Source organism: Neovison vison, chromosome 13 (genome assembly GCF_020171115.1).
Source record: "Neovison vison isolate M4711 chromosome 13, ASM_NN_V1, whole genome shotgun sequence".
NCBI lineage: Eukaryota > Metazoa > Chordata > Mammalia > Carnivora > Mustelidae > Neogale > Neogale vison.
This window is the reverse complement of record NC_058103.1, coordinates 87582999-87602372: the sequence shown is the minus strand read 5'-3', so window position 1 is coordinate 87602372 and position 19374 is coordinate 87582999. Positions and strand designations below refer to the sequence as shown.

Below are 19374 nucleotides of genomic sequence, written 5' to 3'. Positions count from 1 at the left end.
TGTACAGACATAATAAAGGACAAATACATCTTAGTAATAAAGACTACAGGTTTCCGAGTAAAACATGACTCCAGTTTCCTATCTCCAAGCACATTTTTTCTACTTATTATGATAATACTTCACAATCCCTTTGTTCTTTAAGATATCAAAATGGTTGTGATGAACACTCTAGCTTCTTACATTTAAAAAGGACTGTTTGGGCTTTTAGTACGCACGTGTAAAAACCAGAATGGACCTACTTTCTACCCACAGAAGTTAGCGTAGCTTTCTAGGGTTCCTTGCTTCTCATTGTATTTCTGGTGTTTTCCGTCCCTACCTGGCCCCACACTACCCTCTGCTTATTCTTCCCAAACACTATTTTTCTACCCAGGAACCAATATGAGCTCCCTGTTGGATGGAGTTCTGAATATTCAGTGTGGCCTTCCATAATAATGTGATGATTTTGCCTTACGGTGGGCCAAAAACAATTTACTCCAAGATGTTCTACTTTGGCATGCAGATTATTTTGAGCTGGAAACAATCAAGGCCCAAAAGACTCAGGATGAAACTTTGATCTTCTAATTACCTAAGAGAATTTAGATAGAGGACCTATTCCAGGAAGAAAGCTATCACCACAGATAACTACATGAAAATATAAACTAGGTGTGGTAGATAAGGAAGAATTTAGCAAAACCTATTTGCTAAAAATCCTCTCTTCTGTGAATTGCTTTCCTTCCTTTTGAAATTTCCTCCTTGCCTGACTTTGAAATCTCATTCATGTATGTATTCCCTGCATGTATGTATTAAATAAGATTTTCTCTTTTTAATCTATCTCATGTCTTTTTAATTTTAGACCAGCTAGAAGAACATTGAAGGGTATAGTAAAGGTTTTCCTTCCCAACAGCCACTTCCATTTTGTTTCCATCCCTCCCAAATTTTTCATTCCAGTCAAGCCAATATCCTAACTGCCTTTCATGGAACTCATGTTATCACTCACACACTCATTCAGTAAACATCTATTGGGCCTTAAGTGAGTGCTAGGTCTAGTGCTCATTCATGGCCCCACACTCTTGTATATCCCTTTTTCTATCTGTATATTCACAACTCACCCATTTTTAAAAATATTTTATTTATTTGAGAGAGACTGAGAGAGAGCACAGAGGGAGAGGAAGAAGGAGAAGCAGACTTGCCGCTGAGCAGGGAGCCCAAAGCGGGGCTCGATCCCAGGACCCCAGGATCATGACCTGAACTGAAGGCAGATCCTTAACAGACTGAGCCACCTAGGCACCCCACAACAGGAGCCCCCCCTCCTGTACAAAGCTCTTCTCAACTATGCTAACCTACCACTTAGCTTCTTTATCCTCAGGAGTCCTAAATTAGCATTTCTCAATCTGAGTTCACATACCACTGTCCTAGGACACTTAAAAGAGATTCTATTCCTCAACTCAAATTGGAAACTCTGGTTTAAACAAAGTTCAATTTGTTTCTCTACTATAGGAATTCTAAGAGCCTTTAAAAAGCTAATATTAGTGGGGCACCTGGGTGGCTCAGTTGGTAGAGTGTCAGAATCTTGATTTCAACTCAGGTCATGATCTCAAAGTCATAAAATCAAGCCACGTGTGGGGCTCTGTGCTCAGCAGGGAGTCTGCCAGAGATTCTCTGTCTCCTTCTCCCTCTGCTCCTCCATCCCTACTTGTACTCTCTTTCTTTCTCTCTAATAAAGAAATAAATATCTTCTTTAAAAAAAAGCTAACATTAGTTTTGAATTCCTAAGAGGGGTATATAGTAGTCAGTATTGCACAAACTTACTTGGGCATGGAGCATATGTTTTTTACAGTTTGACTACTGATATCCCAGGGAAATCTTGTTTGGGGAATGTTCATTGTTATCTAAAACTGGTACCACACAATTTACCACATGATTGTGTTGGCTCTATAGTACTCTCCTGTTATTCTTCTTCCTTTTCCATACATATTAATCCTTCTCAAATATCTAAAATATTAAGTCCTTCTCCCTCATGACTAACAGCAAAGGATTAAAGCATAAAATACTGTTTGTCTCAACCCTTGGTAAAAGTTTTCCAAGATGCATTAATTTATCTCTCCATCTGAGCAAGTAACTAAATGAATAAATGAATATTTGATGACCAAGGAGAGATAAAATAACAAAAAAGGCAATAGCACCACTCTTAAAAATGACCTCACCCAGACCACCTCCCTGGGCTTTGGTGTCCTCATCTAAATAAGGAGACCCTCCCAGTTCTAATGTTTAACTTCCATCTCTCATGATTCCTTAAATGAGTATTCACTGTACAACTCTATAAAAATAAAAGCAAAACAATCAGATATTAGGCTGAATTCATCATTCCCAGAACACTCTTAAGAAGTTTTGTGCTATGCTTTGCTTTCTTTTTATTCTAATATTAATCTATTTTCTTATTATTTTCCTTCTTTGAATAAAAACAATTTCTGTTAATTTAGGTTTCTTGTGATATGTATTTGAGTCGATACAGGTTTCACTGGACAAGGAATGGAATGTCTCACAGCTGTAATAGTAAGAACGCTCTTGTGTTCTTTAATATACAATATACATCTCTGGTAACTGGTCAGATGGAGTTGTGGAGGGCACTGGCCATGGGGGGAGGAACTCATTTGGGGGGTGGGTAGGCAGGTACCTGTGAGGAATATCTACTTATAATTTAGATTCTAGTGGTTTAACAACTAAAGAAACTGTTCACTTCAGAATTTTGGGATTTCTAAATTAATGGATTTTAAGTACCTTATGCATCAAGAGCTCACTAAAAAAATCTTACCATGAATCCAAGAGTCCAGAAATGATAATCAAAACAATCTCTATTCTATTAATCTAATGCATTTTGCAATACTGATATGGTTTTCTCACAATGTTTAATGCAAAATGATAAACAACTCAAAATTTCATATTTTTCTTTCAACCACCTGTTAAAAACAGGTCAATATTACATTTAGTTCAAACTCTAATTAATGGAAAATGCATTATTTCTTTCTAGAAGCTTTAAGAATTTGACTTTGGGCAAGTTAACTATTCTCTACCTCATTTTTTTCATCTGTAAAGGGGCAATTATAATGATACCTAACTCATAGGGTCATCATGAATATTCAAGAAAGCAATGTATTGGGCACCTGGATGGCTTAGTTGGTTGGATGACTGCTTTCAGCTCAGGTCATGATCCTGGAGTCCCGGGATCGAGTCCTGCATCGGGCTCCCAGCTCCATGGGGAGTCTGCTTCTCCCTCTGACCTTCTCCTTGCTCATGCTCTCTCTCACTGTCTCTCTCTCAAATAAATAAATAAAATCTTAAAAAAAAAAAGCAATGTATTCAAAACACTTGATGCATCATTGTTTTATTGTTATTGTTGTCTTTTAAAAACGCTGTTGTTACTTCTGCTTGTTTTTTTTTTGTTGTTTTTTGGGGGTTTTTTTGGAAGTATAGTTGGCACATAATGTAACATTAGTTTCAGGTATACAACATAGACATTTGACAACTCCAAATGTTATGCTATGCTAATCACATTTATTTTTGTCTGATTGGTATTACTACTACTACTACTACTACTACTATAAAAAGGACAGTTAGAAAGGGTTCTATTAAGCCTCCTGAGGAGATTATATTACTTTGATTTGAAAGCCAAAATCTTTTTGCACTGTTCAAAATCAACTTACAAAAATAGTTAGATGCAAGTTAGAAAAGCCCAGAAAATCTCTTTGCCTTCAACAATTTCCACCTCTCAACCAATCTGTCTCGCCTGGTCCACATCATCCAAGAAGCTTAGTACAATTAAATGAGGAAAGAAGTAGAATGAAGTTGGATGAAGCTAGACTGAAACAGTCAGCTCAATTCTTGATAGACAGGATGGAGGATGAATTAGGAGGATGAAAGAAAGAGATGTTTTTCCTCCCCAGACAGGAGGCATGAATCATACTCCCAGAATGGCAATTAGCAGCTATGTAACTGTGAGCAGGTCAAGAAACCGCTAGATTAGATGACCTCCATGGTTTCTTTCCAACTAAGAGTCAGCCTCAAAGGCCACACTGTTGCTTCCTGTAAAGTCGAGCCTTAAGGGGAAGATCAGTCTAAATATTATCTTTTTAAAAAGAAGCACAGTGCTATTCCAGAACGAAGCATAACTCCGTCTTGAGACGTACAATCTCAACTTGTTTGCTCAGAAAAATGCTTCATGGGCAGATGAAAACGACACAGAGTGATGCATTGCTTAAAAGTTAGTTCTACACATTAGCTACACTGGGAGTTACTAACAACGTGTTAGTTATATATGTTGAGCTGTGTCTATTTATAGAAGCAAATTCTACTTATAGAGGACAAAGGAATATTGAAGTTAAATCTGTTGTGGATTTTGCCCATGCATGTTAACAACCAAAAGATCTCATTTACCTAAACCTTTCTGCCCATTTTTTAAAAAAATCTTGGATCCTACTTATCTGAGAAGTCTCCCTTTCTACTGGATTGAATTTAAATAACTTCAGAAACCAAAGGAAAAATAAACTATTCTATAAAACTGGTCACGTATACTTTTTTTCCAAGTCTTCAGCACATTTCATTTGTTATAACATCTAATAATTATTAACTAATGGAAGTTCCTCCAGCAGACACTATCCTCTTTTGGATTGGCTCAAACATGACTAACTTATTAACAACAAGAATTTATTAAGTATTAACTACATGTTGTGCTAGATGTTCTGGGGGAACATGTTTCCTTAGAGCCCCCACCCTCCATGATTTGTAATAATTTAAGTAACCTGGGCGATGCAGACTAGAAATGCAATGGAGCTCAGGATATGTTGGTCTTTTTAACTTGATATGAAAAGCAGCTTCCTAGAGGTTACCAAAAATGTTACAGAATTGAAAGTACAGTTTCTGGTCTCCAGCAGCTCACCTACTAGATGGTTATTAAGTTTCACATTCCGAACAGGAGGAGTTGTACTCTTTCAATACTGCATTTTTCTGTGTATGGTATATAGCCATTTCCATTTTTCCAATTTTCCTACTCTCATTTCAAATTGAATCTGGGTATGTAGATTAATAACATCACAAGTGTAAAACACTTCAGGATTCCTGAAAGGCATTTTAGAAGTCCAAGAATATACTTGGGAATGTCAAGAACGAATGTGCCTAGCCACCAGTACATAACTTAAGGTATGTGTTTCCTATTGCTTTTTCATCTCACTCATATTCATAAGAGGTTAGGTCTTACTAATGCCAGAGGTTTCTATCACTAGAAGATTATATAAACCACTAAACTAATTAGTGCACTAGATAACAGGATTATCTGCTCTCCCTCTGCTGTTTAAGCGTAGCCAGCTTAAGAAAGGAGAAGAAGCTATTCTCTCATGTGCCCATGGGCCCAGGAAATGTTCTCAAATCACATATACTGTCTGGAAGACAGGTTTCTTAAGGTTAAAGCAGAAGGACTGGTCTTGCCATTCATTAGATTAGAAAATTGTGACTTTATCTTGTATTTGTTGCTCACAAAAGTAGAAAATTTCAAAAGAACATTAAATGAGAATACTGAATGCCTGCAATATGACAACTGAAGAGAAACTCTAAATACATCATCCACAGAGAAAAACTGCTGGAACCTCTTGAGATAAAATAAATCCAATTCAGTCTGCCTAGTCAGAGCCCTTCAGAAGACAGGCCCTTCGGAAGTAGTAAAAGAGGCCAGAGCACATGGTCTTTCAGACATAGAGGTGTATTAATTTCTCACCAGTCTCAGGGACTGGAGCTAGTCCAAAAGGACCCCACGTCAGTCAGGAAGACCTGTGACCAATTGCTCTCATGACTAATGACCTAAACAGGGAACAAAATTCCATGGTCCCCAAGTATGGTAAATGATGAATGACAAGGAAAAAACTTGCCTATTCTGACCATGTAAATTCCTTTCCTTTAAAGGGAGGTTGTGCGCACAAAGGTTTAAAGGTGAATTGTGAAACCACTCATGTTCTGGAAAAAGACACACTAACTGATAAAAAGATGGCTTCTCCAATAATAAGTGAAAAACATCAAGACATTTATAATTGTGTGCTATTACTTTAAGCTGACATTCTCTATTTCTCATGAGTTTCATTGATCAAAGTATATCAGGTATGGAAGTTTAGAAAATTTTAAATACAGAAAAATCTCGAGGAAATTCCACTGCATCTATGTTCCTCAAACTAAAGTTTTCCCTGCACCTGTCTTCTCCTTGTTAGCAATATGAGAAGGAATACTGTATAAAAAAGAGATTTAAGACATATCACTATGTTAAATGAGAACTTGTCCTTCTGGAAAACAAATTTAAACTTACAAGGAATCTTTTTTTAAAGGTCTTCATAAATATACACCATCCCCCTGCCCCAGCAGCAGTTGCTTTTGGACTCCAAAATATTGAAGTAGAGCCCTATTATATCAAAAGTACATTTCTATCATAGAAATTTTTTCACAAAAACATGCCTTAAAATGCAACTCTCTGGGACGCCTGGGTGGCTCAGCTGGTTAAGTGGCTGCCTTCGGCTCAGGTCATGATCCCAGCATCCTGGGATCGAGTCCCACATTGGGCTCCTTGCTCAGCAGGGAACCTGCTTCTCCCTCTGCCTCTGCCTGCCATTCTGTCTGCCTGTGCTCACTCTCTCTCTCTGACAAATAAATAAAATCTTTGAAAAAAAAATGCAACTCTCCTGTTCAGATAAAATCACCCAACTAATTCTTCTGCTGCTCTAACATCCCAACAAGACTGACAATCCATTCATTCACTCAACAAACATTTGTTAATGCCTACTACAAAGCTCATGTTGTAATCATTTCATGGACTCTCAAAAGCTTGCATTTGAAACTCAAGACATGTGCAACGCCACATAAATTTCTTAAGCTCTCAAGTTCAGGGTCTTTTTCTCTAAAATACTAGTTGGTGGGGCACCTGGGTAGCTCAGTGGGTTTAAAACCTCTGCTTTCAGCTCAGGTCATGGTCTCAGGGTCCTGGGATCGAGCCCTGCATCGGGCTCTCTGCTCAGCAGGGAGCCTGCTTCTCCCTTTCTCTCTCTCTCTCTCTCTGCCCACTTATGATCTCTGTCAAATAAATAAATAAATGAAATACTAGTTGGTGGTATGCAATTACTTCTTAAGAGCCCAAGGTACAAAAGCACCATCCTCCTTACTCAGATTACGGGTGGGGGGAGGGAGTAGTACACGGGCCAACCTAAAGGAAGACTATGATATATTCTGCAATGTATTTAGGCTACAACCTACAATCTCAGGCAAGTTGCTGGGGACCCTTCCACTGGTCCAAGAATACGATCACTCACTGAGACAGTAAGAGCAACCATTTCTATTGCATATGGATATACACAGGCCCAGACAGTGGCTGAGATGAAGCAGCCTCTGAAAACATCAATCACAGCCAGAGTTTGCTATTGCTGGAAGTCGTTCAAGAGACAGTAAGAAGTAGAAATTGAGTATAATATGACAGGAGTGCCTAAAAATCTCAGGGCCTCTGGATACTGTAGCTGGGTGTGGGAGTGAGTAGAAGGTGGGGTTCTGTCACTCTTGGCCTATTGCTGCTGACATACGCCCAAGTGGAAAAGTCATGTGATAGGCCTTTAACTTCTGGGTCTTTAAAGACAGAATTGTCTCTATTAGCTTGGAGGAGATGTTCAGTCCAAAACTGTCCTGCTAAGGTACCAAGGTGTATCAGGTCATTTCAAACCTTTTGTTTGTACTGCTATAATAACCTCTCAGCTGAAAAGTACATATTTTTCAAGATTAATTTCCTATATAAGGACTTCCTTGCCTATAAAATTTTATAGCATGTAATTTGTAAAGGTCCAGTACCATTGTTTGACTGTAAGCTACAGAAAGAACTGTCTTACCTGTCTTCATGACTCCAGAACCTAGTGCAGGCCTAGCACCTTAGATGTGTTTGATTTTCTACAGTGCTTAAGCAGTTCTGTTGACCAATCCTCGGTGCGAAATCAGGGAATGCAAGGCAAAAAGTGCTGGAGCTGTGTTTGAAGGTAGTCCCTGATATTTCTCCTGCAGAAGAAACAAACTGAACCAACAAGACTCAATGTCACTTTTTATCTGGAATTCTCAAGATTTCTGGGGAAGCAGCATCCAGAACTTCCATTATTAAATGGTTGATGTTGCCCAGACAGCTAGATAGCTAGATCTCTTCTTTAGAAACCTGATACATGATATCATGATCAAATAATAGAGAGAAAAAAAGGGGGGTGCATTTGGGCTGGATATTCTCCATCTTTCCTGAGACATCCTCTCTGTACCCTTCTCCACCTGCTATGTCCCCTGGGGGCTGACTTGGAAGGGTCTCCTTGACCTCAGCTTCCTGTCAGATTCAGCCGATAGAAGGCATCAGCAGGAGACTAAAGGGAAGGAAAAGAGTGAGGCCAAGATGTTTATTCCACATCTCCTCCCTTCTAGGTCACCAGGGATTGGCAGCCTCCTTCAGCAAAGGCCATATCTCTAGTTTCTGGTAGCCTCTCCATCTCCTTATCCTTCCTAGGAAACAGGGAAAACAGGAAGATAACAGCTTCCCACAGTTCTCTCAGGCTGTGGCACCACCCTTTGCTGGTTTCATTCTGCTCTCCTCACTTCTTGGTAAACAGCCCTTTATTAAACTCTCCTCAACTATCTCGTTGGAGAATCCATCTACGTCCTGTAGGAACCCTGACTTACAAACACTGAAAATGGAAATGCCTGCCTGGTAGAGGTTTAAGGGATTAAACCTTCTTCAACACTCACAAATGACAAATGATTACCTGTAGTCTTATTTCTATGCTTCCCAACTTTACCATTTTCCAATGTTTTAATGTGCGTGTGTATGTGTGTGGACAATATTTGGCCACCAAAAAAAACAAAACAAAACCTAAAACACTTGAAAATGCAGAAAGCATTAGCATTCATATTAGAATGAAGAATTATTTTCCCCAACAAATTTATATTCTATTATTTTAATTCAAATTAAATTATTTAAAATACCTAAATATATAGACCAAATAGTGATGGGATGGAAACCAAGATAGAATGCTAGACATGACTGGACATGGTAGGTCCAAATTTTATCATTTGTCACAGATGATCCGCAGGCAATTGACACTAGCCCAAAAATATGCACAAGCACTTCTTCTCCTTAATTCCTAAATATTCCTGCTAACACAAATGTAGCACATACTAGAAAAATTAGTTCAACACCATTGTCATGGGGACTCATGCATTAGAAAATACATAATCTATAAGAAAAGAGAACATCAATAAGATAAAAAAAATTTAAAAGATGATTCAGCCAATTCCTAACTTCAAAGAATTTTTTTTTTTTTTAGATTTTACTTATTTATTTGAGAAAGAGAGAGAGCATGAGCAGAGGGAGGAGTAGAGGGAGAAACAGACTCCCTGCTGAGCAGGGCATCCAATGCAGGGCTCAATCTGGGATCATGACCTGAGCCAAAGGTAGATGCTTAACCGACTGAGCCACCCAGGCACCCCTTTAACGAATTTTTAATTTATATGAAGTCCAAACTCAAAATTTGCTGTAAAGATGCTAATATTAAAGAACAATATAGTTTCATTTGATTCAGTTGAAGTAATTTGATAGCATTTGAGACTGCTTATAAATGCCTATGAGAACTAATAAAGATTTTATTTTATTTTATTTTATTTATTTATGGGGGAGCAGAGGGAGAAGGATAAGCAAACTCCCCACTGTGCGTGGAGCCTCAACACAGGGCTCAATCTCACAATCCTGAGATCATGACCTGAGCCAAAACGAGGAGTTGGATGCTTAAAGAACTGAGCTACCTGGGGCCCCACCTAATATTTAAAAGGTAGTTGCCATGGAAATAAGCGAAGGGGCTCAAGGATATTTCAGGAGCACAATTCATAATTTCTTTACTAAAACTTCAAGACTATAGTTCATTAATCTTGCCATTTGCAATGACATGGATGGAACTAGACTGTATTATGCTAAACAAATAAGTCCATCAGAAAAGTACAATGATCATATGATTTCACTTATATACAGAATTTAAGAAACAAAACAGAGGAGCAAAACAGAGGTGAAGGGAGGAAAAAAATAAAACAAGATGAAATCAGAGAGGGAGATAAACCAAAAGAGACTCTTAATCATAGGAAACAAACTGAGGGTTGCTGGAGGGGAAGGGACAGAGGGAAGGGGGTAACCAGGTGATGGACAGTAAGGAGGACACGTGATATAATGCCCACTGGGTGTTATATAAGACTGATGAGTCACTGACCTCTACCTCTGAAACTAATTACACATTGAATGTTAACCGAATTTAAATTTTTAAAAATAAAAAAAAAAAGAAAGCCTACTATTATATGAAAAGATTATTAGAAAAAAATTTTTTTTAGTTCATGAAGGCAAATAGATCTGACCTTAGAAAGCCAAGGTTGAAATGCAGTACTCAGGACATAGTCCTGGAACCAACAACACACCCTGACCCAGAAGGTCAGTATTCACTGGTCACGATTAAATATGGAAGACTCCTTTATCAGACCTCACAGCCACCAGGTTATAGGATCATGAACTAACTAACATACATGGTATGGCACACCCCTGAGTCATGTAGCTTGGTAATGCCTTGCTGAAACTGTCACTTTTCACAGCTTGAGTTGATATCAAATCAAAAATTTTGAACAAAGCTAGAATACTCTCAGAATCTCAGAAAACTAAGCTTCCTACTGACCAGAGGAAGGTGAAAAAGAGCTGGTACCTTCCAAAAGTAAGGTACCCCAAAAGTAAGAGGGGTACTTACTCTTACCCTCTTAAAAGTAAGAGGGTGGGAGGAAAGTCATATCAGAAACAATACAGAAGGATAGGAGAATAAGAAAGCAGCTATGTGATTTGAAACATAAGTCATAACTCTAATTATTGCATAAGAATATTTTGGACTCTGAAAAACAATCTGAGGGGTTTTGAAGGGGCGGGGGGTGGGAGGTTGTGGTATCAGGTGGTGGGTATTATAGAGGACATGGATTGCATGGAGCAATTTTATTTAAAAAATAAAAAATAAAAGAAAGAAAGAAAGAAGAGAACAAGTGTTGGCAAGAATGAGAAGAAATTGGAACCCGTGTGTGTTATGTTACTGGTCAGAATGCAAACGTCTGTCTGCGGGGACTCAGGACAGAAGTAGGTGACCACAGTAAGAAGTACAGGTGACAGGAGGCTGAAAGGGCAGTTGTGATATCCCCAGGGCTATGAATGCGAGGTGAGAACACCTACACCCCAAGGAAGGGAGGACATGAAGAGGTGTGAACCCTAAAAAGAGGCCCTTGTGAGCACCGAGTAGACAGGCCTACGGCACGGAGCAGAAGGCAGACGCTTCACAACTGAGCCATCCAGGTGCCCTTTATTGTGTTAACCTTAAGCAAAAAAATCTTACTCTATTTTTTCTGTTCTTGGAGAAAAAATTGCACACCTTTAATTCAGTTGTGAACTTCCTGTGTTTTGGGAGGCTTAAATATGTTTATAAAAATAGCAAACTTTTGCTCCTCCATTCCTCCTTCTTGAAAGTAAAATAGCACAGTACCAAATTCCATTAATTCTTTCCTTTACTCATAAAACAAACACTCTCGGAGCACCTACAGTGTGCCAGCACTATGTTAATCCTAGGGGACATAGAAGTGAAGAGTACCAAAGTCTCTGCCCTCTGATCATAAAATTAATATTAATACAAAATCAGAGCCAGCAGATGTTGGCTGAAGTGATTTCATCCAAGAGTACAAGAAAGTGCCAAAATTAAAGAATTGTGGGGGAAAAGAAATTTATCATTGAAAGAGATGACTAAACAAAATCATAAAAAAGATTAGTAGGGCGCCTGGGTGACTCAGTCAGTTAAGGATCTGACTTCAGCTCAGGTCATGATCCCAGGGTCCTGGGATGGAGTCCAGTACCGGGCTCCCTGCTCATTACGGAGTCTGCTTCTCCCTCTGCCTCTCCCCCCCCACTTCCGCTCTCTCTTGCTCACTCTCTCTCTCTCAAATAAATAAATAAAATCTTGGAAGGGAGTGAGGAAGGGAGGGAGGAAGGAAGAAAGAAAGGCAGGCAGGCAGGCACTAGCAACAAAAAAATTCTGAAAATGCCTATTAGGGCTTTGGCCACTCATCCAAGAATAGAATATATTTATAGGGCCAGTGATGGTCAGCACAAAAACACCAGGACATAGATTAACTGCATTTGATATTTAGCAAAAGAATATTGACTATGTACTTGGACATAAAATATGTGGATACATTTCTACTCTTTGAATATTTAGACTGTGTTCTTTTGCTCCATCCTTTAAAAAAGTGAGGAAATCTATTAACAGTAGTTATCAGGATACCATTTTAGGCAATGACATATAAAGAATTAATGCAAGTTGGTATCTATTCCTTTAATCAACATAACTTAATACAACCAAACAAATGTCCCTAAATTATCTATAATTACAAAATAGGAATGTTGCATTAAAATAAAGTTCTAAGTTAGATATAGCAATACTTAGCTCATCCCAAATAACCTAACTCCAAAATCTTGCTTATATTTGACTGCTTCCTATTCAAAAGTTGGGTTAGGGGGTGCCTGGGTAGCTCAGTGGGTTAAAGCCTCTGCCTTCAGCTCAGGTCATGATCCCATGGTCCTGGGATCGAGCCCTGCATCGGGCTCTCTGCTCAGCAGGGAGCCTGCCTCCCCCTCTGTCTCTGCCTGCCTCTCTGCCTACTTGTGATCTCTCTCTGTCAAATAAATAAATAAAATTTTTTAAAAAGTTGTATTAGAAGTCAGCAGAGTCCTCAAAAAGCTAAAGAGAGAGTTGTCATATGACGCAGAAATTACACCTCTACATATATACCCAAAAGAACCGAAAATAAGTCCAGAAAAAAACAATATTCATAGCAGCACTACTTAGAATAGCCAAAAAGTGGAAACAATCCAAATGTCCATCACCTGATGAATATGCGAAATGTGGTATATCCATATAATGGGATATAATTTGGGCATAAAAAGGAATGAAGCAATGAGACATGCTACAGAATAGATGAACAGTGAGAACATTACCCAGAGTGAAAGAAACCAAACACAAAGAACCGCATATAATCTGATTCCATTTATATGAAATATCCAAATTACGCAAATCCACAGAGACGGAAAGATTAATAGCAGGGCAGGGGTAGTCAGTGACTGGTGATGTGTATGAAGTAAGAGAAATCTCAGGTATTGGATAGTGGTGAAGGATGCACAACTCTGTGAATATACTCAAAACTACTGAATTATATACTTTAAAAGGGTGAACTTTATGGTCTATGAATTATAACTCAATAAAGCTGTTATTTGGTTGTTGTTATTGTTGTGTTAAGCCAATGGCTTCCAAATGCTTCCTGAAACTCGGTCTTGGTTTGCCCTTCTTTACTTACTACTACTTCCTCATATATAATAAATAAAAATTATTACATGAATAAATCTGAATGCTCTGTCAGTATATATTACACTATAACATTCTGATTCTGGAATTTTTACTGCAAGTTTACTTCCAAAACTGGAATGCTATAATATATAAAATTCAATGTCATTGGGCCCTGTTATGACAGCAAGAATCTAATTGTAATTCTGCGTTCCAAAAATGCGTTCCAAATATGCAGTATCTCTAAGACCAAAAATTATTTCAAAACATGTAATAAACACGGTTTTATGTGTGACCTCCTGCTTCCATTTCCCCTCACGAACCCCACAGAACCTTTACCCACCTACGGGGGAAATGAAAACTGGCCAACGCCCCACTAACTGCAAGGGCAGGAATGACCAGGCAGCTCCAGGATCCAGAGCAGAAAGACAGAAGGAGGGGCTTGTGTTTCTGCCTTGACAACACGGAAGCAAGTCAACACCAGCACACGGCCGTCCTCAGCTTTGGCCAATCAGATTGCAGCCCCACCCTCCTCCGGGAGAACTGGAGCGAGAGTGAAGAGTGGGGCAAAACTTCTTATGCTCCCTCCTTATCACTAAGCAGGGGAGAGGAAGAACGGTCTGCTCCGTGACAGAGGAAAGCATGCAGTAAATGGCAGCAATTTTTATATTTTCTTCATCCCATCCAACATGCAAATGGAGCTGCTATCCTTTTCATAACTTTCAAGAAATGTGAGTTGCACTCATTGAAAAAAATTAAACTCAAACAAAACAAGACAAAATAAAAAAAGAAGAGAGAGAGAGAAGGGGATCATTGGGTATTTATGATGTTATAATAGTTTTGATTGTACATAAGCCAGTGGATTTCTTAAAATCAGACTTCCTCTAGCAAAAAGTAACTTTCAGTATATCTTAGTAAAATTAATAAACTATCTAGTCGAAACGAAAAATGGCTGATTGGGATGCCTGGGTGGCACAGTCAGTTAAGCATCCAACTCTTTTTTTCAGCTCAGGTGTGATCTTAAGGTCATGAGATGGAGCCCCAACTTGGTCTTTAAGCTGGGTGTGGAGCCTGCTTGAGATTCTCTCTCTCTCTCCTTCTGCAACCCATCCCCTCCTCTGACAGCCCATGCATGAACACTCTCTCCTTCTCTAAAAAAGAAAAAAAAAGCCTGATAAAAGTCTTTTAAAAATCCACTACATGAGTAACAACTGACTAGTTTAAAACAAAAGGTTATTTAACTTACAATAAAATTTTATTTATTTGAAATAAGAAAACGGAAAATTCGTCTTCTATAAGTTTTTAACAGCTGCATCCTAAGTCTCGGTGAATTTTCCCATAAGAAACAGACACCTAAATCCAAAAGCAATAATTAAGAAAATGAAGCATCTGGAGACCTATCAGCTTCTCTAGTAAAAAACATACTAGAGGGCGCCTGGGTGGCTCAGTGGGTTGGGCTGCTGCCTTCGCCTCAGGTCATGATCTCAGGGTCCTGGGATTGAGTCCCGCATCGGGCTCTCTGCTCAGCGGGGGGCCTGGTTCCTCCTCTCTCTCTCTGCCTGCCTCTCTGCCTACTTGTAATCTCTCTCTGTCAAATAAATAAATAAAATCTTAAAAAAAAAAAAAACATACTAGAGAGTTGGTATACAAACTAGAGACTTCAAAATACTGAGGAGCTAAACATTCCCCTTGGAATTTTTTTTCCCATTTATTTTCTTAACAAACTCTCTTTCAACATACAGAACAGAGGTAAATGTCTAGTTAGCCTGGATCTAAGGGATGAGATGGCTTCTTCATACAATAGGTCTGGATAAATAGTAGGGAAACAGCTTCTGCCTCAAATTTTGACTCTTTTGAGCCTAGTTAAGTTCATGCAAAAGTTGCCCACTGAAATCCATCACATTTTCTTTTACACAATCTCATTACTTGGATATTTTTCATATCAGGATCTAATTACACGATTACCCTAAGAAGAATCTGAATGATATGAAGATTAGAGTATAATTCCAAATGGATTTTGTTCACTTGCCTTAAGCTCCAAAATGGTCTTTTTTATTTTCATGGCGACGGTGGTGAAATTCATTTTTCCCAAATTGCTGAAAATGTGACAATCTAGACTCAAAGTACTATGGGTTTGGTTACAGATGCCAGAACTAATTATTATTACCGTATTCTTTCTCTCAAGTCACATACCAGAGAAAATTTGACTCTGTAAGAGATACAGCTTCCTAACCACAAATATTAATTTTTAGGTCATATCTCATAGAATTCTGCCAGTTGGAAATCAGTCTTTTTTCCACTAAGATGCCTGGTTTTAGCATTACTCCAGGATATAAAAACATTATTTAATCAGCCATTCAGGAGCCAGCTCTCCTACATTCCATTAACACCTTCTAATACAGCATAAGCACTGTAACGGTTATATTCTTGGACAGGCCAGGATGTCTTTGAAAAATTATTACATCGCCCCCGAAGGACACTGTAACCCAAATGAATGAGTCATAGGTCTAACTGGAAGAAGGGTAGTATCCCACTTCAGAAATACAGTTAACTATGACATTAAATGACTTGTTAACGTTCAAATGCTTCCCTGTCTTTGGGCTAGAGTAGAAAAGAAAAGAAAGAAGAAAGAGGGGGGGAGGGAGGGAGGAAGAAAAGAAGGAAGAAGGAGGGAGGGAGGAAGGGAAGGAGGGAGGAAGGAAAGGAAGGAAGGAAGGAAGGGGGAGGGAGGGAGAAGAGAGGAGAGAGGAGAGGAGGAAATGGAGAGGAAGGAAGAAACGTGGAAGAAAAGGTTGTGAGAGGAAGTAAATGTCATTATTCAAACACACTCAAGCAAAAAATTTAAGCAAATTATCATTTTTAAACCTTAAAAAAGTTATAATAGCTAGCAGGAGTCTAAATGTGCCATGCCTTGAATAAAGCTAATTGAGCCTAAAAAACGTAAGCCATAAATACAAAATTTGTTTATTTGGGGCGCCTGGGTGGCTCAGTCAGTTAAGTGCCTGACTTCAGCTCAGGTCATGATCTCAAGGTCCTGGGATTGAGCCCCAGTTGAGCTCCCTGCTCAGTGGAGAGTCTGCTACTCCTTCTCCCTCTGCCCCTCGCCCAGTCCCTCTATCTGTCTCTGTCTCTGTCTCTCTCTCTCAAATAAACAAAATCCTTTTTTTTTTAAGATTTTATTTATTTATTTGACAGACAGTGATTACAAGCAGGCAGAGAAGGAAGCAGGCTCCCTGCTGACCCTGAGTTCATGACCCGAGCAGAAGGCAGAGGCCTTAACCCACTGAGCCACCCAGGCACCCCAAATAAACAAAATCTTTTAAGAAAAGAAATAAGTACAAAATTTTAAAAAGTTGAAAACCCAGGACCTGAAAGTTTCTTTAGAAGATGAATTATCATGAGTATCTATCCAAAAAGGAGGGAAGATTTAGCACATAAGATATTCTGAAATAACAGATATTTTGGAAATTAAGGAATCACAAGCCCTACAACTCTTTTCTCAATTAATTTGCATAATATTACTCAAAGATGAATGATGAGTTGGAGGCAGCAAGTTATTCTCCAGTCTTCTACACAGAACTGGTAAATTAAATCAATTTCCTCAATTAGATGGGGATGATTATCTTAACATCCAGCAGTAGGCCATAAGGTTAAGATAACTCCATTAAGCAGTAGGAAAAGTAAAATATAATTAACGCTTTGTGTTTACTGACTTTCTTAAAAAGTTCCATTAATTAGTAATAAAATGCAAGTACCATTAAACAGCACTTAGAAAAGAAAAACAGGGATGCCTGGGTGTCTCAGACAGTTGAGCGTCTGACTCCTAATTTCAGTCAGGCCGTGATCTCAGGATTGTGAGGCTGAGCCCAGAGTCAGCCTCCGCATTAGGTGTACAGCCTGCTTAAGATACTCTCCCTCACCTATTACCCCTCCCCCTCTCCAAAAAAAAAAAAAAAAAGAAAGAAAGAAAAACAATTCCTTGCTAATTGCAAATACAAACAAATCTGCTTAATGGCATTAAATAAGATACTACAAATCAAAATACAACCAAAGAATTACTGTCTCATGTACTCTGGCAAAAAAAAAAAAAACTCATCTAGCAAAAATCCAAAATAACATATAAAACATAATCTTGGAAACATCCTTGCTAAACTCAAGCAGGCTCTCTTGTTTAAAATTTTTGGTAAAATTTTTGATAAAATTAATTCTGGCCCAAACTTGAAAGATTCATAATGTGTAAAATAGAGATTCCTTATAAGCCCACTCTGTGGTTGTCAAATCCCATAAATGCTGTGTAACAGTATCTAAATTTAATCAATTCTGTCCCACTTGAAAATAAGTAAATCTCAGGGCACCTGGGTGACTCAGTTAAATGTCTGCCTTTACAAGGTCCTGGGATAGAGCCCCACATCAGACTCCCTACATAGTGGGGAGCCTGCTTCTTCTCTGTGCCCTGTCCCCTCATGCTGTCACTCTCTCTAGCTGACTCTCTCTCTAAAGTATATAAATAAATATTTTTTGAAGAAAGGAAAAGAAAAATAAAATAAGTAAATCACATGACTACACCCAATAACACTTGTGCATAGTTTTTCAACAAGACCTATAGGTTCACTAATATGCTGAATTTCTAAAAACACTACAAATAATTGATATCACAACAGAAGCAATTTATTTTCCAAGGAATATAACATAATATACTATAAATACAGATACATTTAATTTGTAATAGATACAAATCATCTCTATATCTGTTTGTCTACTTGTGTTGATACCTAGGATAAATACATCCAACTCCAAACTCAGTGCAGATCAAATTCAGATATAGAGTAAATGAAAGGTAATGAAAATTCACACTTAGGTCTCTATGGTAGCAGCAGTTATATTCAAACCAAACAATAGGAACTGTACTTGGCACACTCATAATACAGCCTTATAATATAAGGTTAGGAATGAAAGTGGACTAAACCATTTTCATTGAAGGTAACTTGAGCAGAAGTAACAATGTGCAACGTATTGGAAAAATAAGGTATAAAACAAAAGGGGTTGCAGAATTAATTTCCAGGATAAAACATTGTCCAAAGGGAGATAGAAAGGAAATAGGCAAAAGTCTTAAAAGGATAACTATGTTTTAAGAATGTTTCTTCAGGCATTATTCAGTGATCCTATGCTCTATTTAAACCCTACTTCGCTGGCAAGAAAAGAATTTTATGGAGATAGATATTGTGCAATGGAATGTAACAAAGCATTGTTCAAAGGTAGCATCTATTAATTTCTGTCACTGATTTTGGATCCATTCCTACTGTTAACTAAAAGCTTTTTGAACTGAAACATTAAAGAACTCTTAAAAGAAATAAATGCAGAGGAAGGGTAGCCCCAAAATAAGGTGCAGGGGTTGGGGGAAGGGCCTTCACATTTAGACAGCACTGGGAGGAAGCCAATTTTTTCGCATTGCTAAAATTGTATTATGCTTCAAAAATCTAAAAAACACTCCGCAGTAACAGTCTTACCTAACACAATTTATTCCGTTTAGGAAAGCCAGCTAATGGCATGTCATTGAAAAAGGGGGAGGCATAGCTGCAATGCCAGTTTGTAAGTCTTTATGCTTAAAAAGAATCAGAATTAAGAAATCTGTTATAATTTTGGCTAAAAGAGCACATTCTAAAAGGATTTTTAAAATAAACATTTGGGTTCCATCAGACCTATGCAAAATCAGTCAAGAATCCATTCATTCAGCAAATGTATTTGCAGTCAGTTGAAACTTCAGTCCTGAATGAACCCAGACATCAACCTGGAGCCAAGGAGCCAAATAGTAGTAGACTCTTACTACAGAAAAATCCAACTAAGCAGATTTACTTTACTCTAGGTTCATGATCGCTCACCCCAACACTGCCCAGAACTCCAGCTCTGTCTCTTAAGTGTGTACTTTCACACCTGCTCCTCTCTCCTTCCGCCA

General features: G+C 38.4%; 1 protein-coding gene across 1 annotated transcript in view; it reads right to left on the bottom strand.

Moving 5' to 3' along the window:
• Positions 1-19374, bottom strand: part of FSIP1 (fibrous sheath interacting protein 1) — a 174859-nt gene that overhangs the window by 31412 nt on the left and 124073 nt on the right. The gene's annotated exons all lie outside the window — the stretch shown is intronic.